This window comes from Leptodactylus fuscus, chromosome 6 (assembly GCF_031893055.1).
Source record: "Leptodactylus fuscus isolate aLepFus1 chromosome 6, aLepFus1.hap2, whole genome shotgun sequence".
In the NCBI taxonomy this organism is placed as follows: domain Eukaryota; kingdom Metazoa; phylum Chordata; class Amphibia; order Anura; family Leptodactylidae; genus Leptodactylus; species Leptodactylus fuscus.
Window position 1 is genome coordinate 104,587,103 of NC_134270.1, and position 6,714 is coordinate 104,593,816.

Consider the following 6,714-nt stretch of genomic DNA (forward strand, 5'->3'; position numbering starts at 1 on the left):
AGCGAACGCTGTAAAATCAAAATCCAAGAAACAATAGCAGCTGGGGTGTGATAAAAAAATGATAGAGCATCTATTTCTTCCTCCATTTTCTGTGGTTTTGCAAAGTACATTTATGCGAGTTGCAGTTCTATGTAACACCACAAATAACACTACGAATGTAACAGATGTAACCTGCAGTCCCATGTAACACAGATAACACATAGTCATAACTCCCTGAGTACATATAATGTTGAAGATGTAACCTCATACTTGCCAACTGTTGTTAGCAAAGACCAGGAATTTGGAGATGTGTTTTATCTGCAATCCTATGTAACAACACAGATAACTGTCTGTGTACAGATAATGTAGTAAATGTCACCCACAGACAGTCATATGTAACAACTATATAATACACTGTTTGACTCGGAAAGTGCTATTATTATGGAGTTATGTGTGTTGTTACATAGGACTGCAGGTAATAACTATTGCATTATCTGTACTATGTGACATCATGGATAACTCTATGAGTACAGATTATGTAGTTACTCAAAGAATTATCACTGTGTGTTATCTGAGGTGTTACATAGGACACATGTAAATGTCTATGCAGTATGAGAATACTCACACTTTCAAATTCACAGGCTGACCCATGGGTTGTAGGTGATTGTTGTGGGGAATCAGTGCAGTAAACTCTCCCCATACACAGCTTCAGCCCAGGAAAAGCAATGTCGCTGTGGGTCGTCCTTACATATGTGGTGCATTTCTGCCACTAGTCTTGCTCTGTGTGAAACAGAGTGGGAGTGGTGCAACAGGTACACAAATCAAATCAAAAAAGCTTTATTGGCACGTCCGAATAGATATTTGGCATTGCCAAAGCTGGTAAAGTAGGGGGGGGGGGGAGTTGGATTCGGGTGGTTGGGTATAGGGGGTGGGGTGGGGTAGGTGGTTTGGGGTATAACAATCCGTGGAGTCTCATCTTCTTCTTAGTTGGTGACCGCTATATGGGAAGGTGGGGGTGGGGTGGGTGTATTGGGATAAATATAACAGTCCGTGGAGTCTCATCTTCCTCTTATTTGGTGACAGCTGTCTCATCTTCCTCTTGTTTGGTGACAGCTGGACACGTATTGGGCAGCGATCTCCACAGTGGCCTCTTCTTCTCCCAGTAGGATGTAGAGTTTCCTCTTCTCGTCTGCAGATATGAAGTCTGGGATGTGGGCAGAGAGTCTTTGGTAGTAGACGGCCCTCACAGCTGACACGCCACTGAAGTAGAGACTTATGGCTGCTTCCTATAATACAACTTAAAGAGGTTTTCAGTGCATAAAATGTTGTTTTTTTTAAATGCCTGTTAGTGCTATTAATGGGTTAATAAATGCACCCATATACCTTTAGCTGTGTTTTGAGTAATTTCTGGGTGTCTCTGGGAGCTCCTGGAATCTGCTGCATTTATTTAAATGGTTCACCTCCCTGCTATATAACTTCAACACTAACCCCTCTAACCTCACTCCCCCCTCTCTCCCTTCCTCCCATAAACCCCCACCCTGTCTCTCTAGCTATCCCGCCCACTACTTGCCCTTCCCTACCTACTCAGCCCAACCGCTGACCCCATTGTATACTTAACTCTTTTCCTTCCAGTCTTCCTCCTGCGGGACGGCTCCACCTTCTTTACAGATTCTGCAGGCGCATGCTCTACTCCATCGCTGCTCTGTTCTCTGCAATGATAATCCACCTCTACTGCATCTGTGTGGGAGCTGCTCACTAAAGGTGAATTATCGATACACACAGAGCAGCGCTTGGAGAAGGGGCGGCAGTCAGAAAACGAGGAGGAGCCGTCCCGCAGGAAGAAGCCTGGAAGGTAAGTATGATGGAGTGGATAGTGGGAAGGGAGTAGTAGTGATGATCTGTTTCTGGAAATGTGGAAACGGATCGTAACTGGATAATCAGAAAATGTCCCTGGGGAGGTCATATGGGTAAATATACATTTTTGATTAATTAGTTATTTAGAAGTAGGACGGTGTTTAGATTAGTGTAGGGATTTCCATTTATCCCTGACACCCCTTAAACAAGGCGCCCGCTGGCCTACATGAGTGCACATGGAGACTCTGGTAGTGTCTACCATGGAACCAAGTCTAGATCAGCTATGCCAGAAGAGGGAGCTACATGTTGCATTGTGGTGAAGACCATGTCAAAAGACAGAAGCACCATGGATAAAAATAATGGAATAATGGAAAAATAATGGAATAATGGCAGTATGTGTATATGTTAAGTTCATATTTATAATGGGCCTTGTCAGGTAATTTAACTATTTATGGTACCTTTGTTACTGGCTGTCTAATACTGGTCATGTGTCTGGCACTCATACAATACAGCAGCATTGGTTACTTATTGATTACTTTTACAGACTTGTTAACCCTATTTTATTATTCACCATTGTTGCCACCAGTTCTATTATTGAAGCATTAAAACCCCCCCACCATGACTTACAGTTTTGGAAGCAGCTATTTTTTTTACCTTTATTTGCATGTGTATATTTTCCTCTTGTGGTGAAGAACCTGAAGGTCACACACAACACCCAAGTCTAGGAGGGGCTTCCCATAAGGGTACTGCATCCTGAATGATTTTGTGACAAAACAAACGTGGAATATTAACACACATTGACATAGAATAAATAAAGTAGATGCGTGTTGTGTTATGGTTTAGAAATTCAGCAGAAATTGTAAAAATTTCTTGTTTGTTCCCAAGCCAGAAAGCCCAGGTAAACAGAGGTGAGAGAAGGTGTAGTGCCAGGAGGGCCTGGGTCATCAATCTGCATTCATTCAGAAGATTCCACTTTCTGCTCAATATTATACAGTGTTGGCCAAAAGTACTAGCACCCCTGCAATTCTGTCAGATAATACTCATTTTCTTCCAGAAAATGATTGCAAGCACAAACTCTTTGATATTAATATCTTCATTTATTTTGCTTACAATGAAAAAACACAAAAGAGAATGAAAAAAATATCATTGATCATTTTACACAAAACTCCAGAAATGGGTTGGACAAAAGTATTGGCACCCTCAGCCTAATACTTGGTAGCCCAACCTTTAGACACAATAACTGCGAACAACTGCTTCCGGTAACCATCAGTGAGTTTCTTACAATGCTCTGCTGGAATTTTAGACCATTCTTCTTTGGCAAACTGCTCCAGGTCCCTGAGATTTGAAGGGTGCCTTCTCCAAACTGCCATTTTGAGATCTCTCCACAGATGTTCTATGGGATTCAGGTCTGGACTCATTGCTGGCCACTTTAGAAGTCTCCAGTGCTTTCTCTCAAACCATTTTCTAGTGCTTTTTGAAGTGTGTTTTGGTCATTGTCCTGCTAGAAGACCCATGACCTCTGAGGGAGACCCAGCTTTCTCACACTGGGCCCTACATTATGCTGCAAAATTTGTTGGTAGTCTTCAGACTTCATAATGCCATGCACACGGTCAAGCAGTCCAGTGCCAGAGGCAGCAAAGCAACCCCAAAAACATCAGGGAACCTCCACCAAGTTTGACTGTAGGGACCGTATTCTTTTCTTTGAAGAAAACTCTATGTTGATGCCTTTTCCCAAAAAGCTCTACTTTTGTCTCATCTGACCAGAGAACATTCTTCCAAAACGTTTTTGGCTTTCTCAGGTAAGTTTTGGTAAACTCCAGCCTGGCTTTTTTATGTCTCTGGGTAAGAAGTGGGGTCTTCCTGGGTATCCTACTATACAGTCCCTTTTCATTCAGACGCCGACGGATAGTACGGGTTGACACTGTTGTACCCTCGGACTGCAGGGCAGTTTGAACTTGTTTGGATGTTAGTCGAGGTTCTTTATCCACCATCCGCACAATCTTGCGTTGAAATCTCTCATCAATTTTTCTTTTCGGTCCACATCTAGGGAGGTTAGCCACAGTGCCATGGGCTTTAAACTTCTTGATGACACTGCGCACAGTAGACACAGGAACATTCAGGTCTTTGGAGATGGACTTGTAGCCTTCAGATTGCTTCCTCACAATTTTGCTTCTCAAGTCCTCAGACAGTTCTTTGGTCTTCTTTCTTTTCTCCATGCTCAATATGGTACACACAAGGACACAGGACAAGTGGTTGAGTCAACTTTAATCCATTTCAACTGGCTGCAAGTGTGATTTAGTGATTGCCACCACCTGTTAGGTGCCTCAGGTAAGTAACAGGTGCTGTTAATTACACAAATTAGAGAAGCATCACATGATTTTTCAAGCAGTGCCAATACTTTTGTCCACCCCCTTTTTTATTTTTGGTGTGGAATTATATCCAGTTTGGCTTTTTGAAAATTCTTTTTGTGGTTTTCCATTGAAGACAAATTAAATGAAGATAATAATACCAAAGAATTTGTGATTGCAATCATTTTCTGGAAGAAAATGAGTATTATCTGACAGAATTGCAGGGGTGCCAATACTTTTGGCCAACACTGTACCTGCGTGCTAAACCACATATAACCAATTGTAACCAAAATGGTTGACAAGCATTCAGACCCCATAACAAAGTGCAACACGTCACTAGTTTTGTTGAAAAGGATTGGTTTGAAAACCCATTCACTACACTTGTACTGTACTTTGCTGTGGGTAGCCGTAGTCTAAATTATTTTGGCATCTCCCCTATCAGACCCAGCAGAGGATATATTATCAGTATCTAAACTAAGAAAACCTCTGTAATAGGATTTCTATGTCATTACATACATTAACAAAATATGGTTAACATCTTTCGCACTAAAGCTTCTGCTGTCTCCCAGGAGGGTGTCTTCACAGTCACACTTTTTTCCCTCTATAAATATTCAATGAAACAGTAGTCATGAAGAACAACAGATTTGCATAAATTACCATAAACTATTATTCTGAGCCAACAGAACAATAGTGCCCCTAGTGGCTGAATGATAAAGGAACAGTCAATATCATTGCTTATGTATAGCATGTATACTGTAGATCTGTTTCTAAATGTATCTCAACCCTTTCAAGTACCACCTCAAGAAAAAAGTTGCAACTAAGTACCCCCAGCTGACACGGCAGTGTCCATTACGTGCCAGATCCTGCTTCGATCTCAAGTGGGGAAGTATAAACTGACATGCATGGCAAGTTCTTTTGCTTATGGAGGGTATCTGTGGTAGGTACACATAAAAAGTTATATGGGTATTTTAGCTTCCGTCAAGCTTTTCATTATCAGATCATAGGTCAGAAGCTATCTCTCTGTTCAACACAGACTATAACCTTGACCCGACATCTTCTGACATCTGCCTCTGCTTGGCAGCTAATGTGCCTCTGTATTTGAAGATGGTGAGTGGTTTGAGCAGCACTAGCCTCTCCAGATGCCTCAAAACCTGTGCACTTGAGAAATCTGTCACTTTCAGAGCTCTGGTTCTCAGCCATGACACATTTTCCCTGAGGCCTGGCTCACATCTGCGTTTGGGAAAGCCGTTCTCCTCTCTGCATGAAAAAGTACAGAGAGAAAAGCGCTGCAAGCAGCACTTTTCTGTCCGCATCTTTTGTGCAGAAACCACACGGACCCCATTATAGTCTATGGGATCCACGGGTGTCCTAAGGTAACCACTTTTTTTTATGCGGATTGGGTTTCCATTTGCAGGTGTGAACCTAGCCTGAGCCATGGTGTACTCTCGGGGGTACACGTACGACAGGTTGAGAGCCACTGCTGTAGATCAGCTGACTGACATCTGAACATCACCAGTTGCATTGAGTATGACATCTGCAACAGTTTTTTTATTCTAAATAAATAAATAAATACATTCTAAATATTCTGTGTTGATATTCTGGTTTTTGACAAAAATAATCCCATGGTTATATCAGGGGCTTCATAGTGATCTTGAGGACCAGATGAGTGTATGTTATAATGTACAGTAATACCTATTTTTCACTAACCTTATGAGGACTTCACATAAGCATTATTGAAATACTGGATGCCTATGGTGTATGCACACACTGTATGTACACCACTGGCATAATATCACACCTGGGTACTACAGAGGATGCCACTGTGTCTATGACAAAGTAACATAATATTCATGTAGCTCTACACAAATCTACAGATCACACATTGTAAGATCAGTGGGGTTATATAAGGGGGGCAGAGGTAGTAGTTGCACCCTGTCCCTTGTGCCCATAGAGAAGCAAAGGCAATTCTGCCACATAAGAAGACATCAGTATTATAAAAGCCTGGCACATGATAAGTGGGGGCTCTGTTACTGATTTTAGATTGAAATTTTGGAGCTATAAATTATTCCTTTTGAGATCACCACGAGCGCTGTCAAATGACAAACTCAACACCACTACATGTGACATCAATGATGCACAGTCCAAGCTCCGCTGCGTGTACTTGTACATTTCGCCCTCTAGGGGCAACTAGAGGGTACTAAGCAATTTAAAACGAGAAAAACAAATTCATCTTTTATATTATAAAAAAGAGGCGATTTTCTACCTAGCAACAACAAGACTTCTGGTATATAGGAATGTTCATTTTATCCACATGACAGTCCACACCCTGGCAGCTAAAAACACAAACTTCTCGTCTTAGTGAAAGGAAAAAAACACACAGATAATACCGTAATATACAGAGACAGGGTCTAATTAAACATTTTCACTGAAGTAATGCATACTAGGAGGCCATTTTCAAGAAGACGGCGAGTCTCCGCCAAAATGGGGCTCACCTCGAGGGATAGTGTGCGACTGTTTCGGCGGAAGCTGCAAA

At 41.9% G+C, this 6,714-nt stretch overlaps 1 long non-coding RNA gene across 1 annotated transcript; it reads right to left on the reverse strand.

Moving 5' to 3' along the window:
- Positions 1-861: 861 nt before the first annotated feature.
- LOC142208461 (uncharacterized) lies at positions 862-6,711 on the reverse strand. Its single transcript, XR_012716891.1, has 3 exons — positions 6,674-6,711; positions 2,488-2,586; positions 862-1,276 (listed from the first exon to the last, which is right to left on the reverse strand). It is a non-coding gene; the product is annotated as an uncharacterized LOC142208461 (long non-coding RNA).
- Positions 6,712-6,714: the final 3 nt, after the last annotated feature.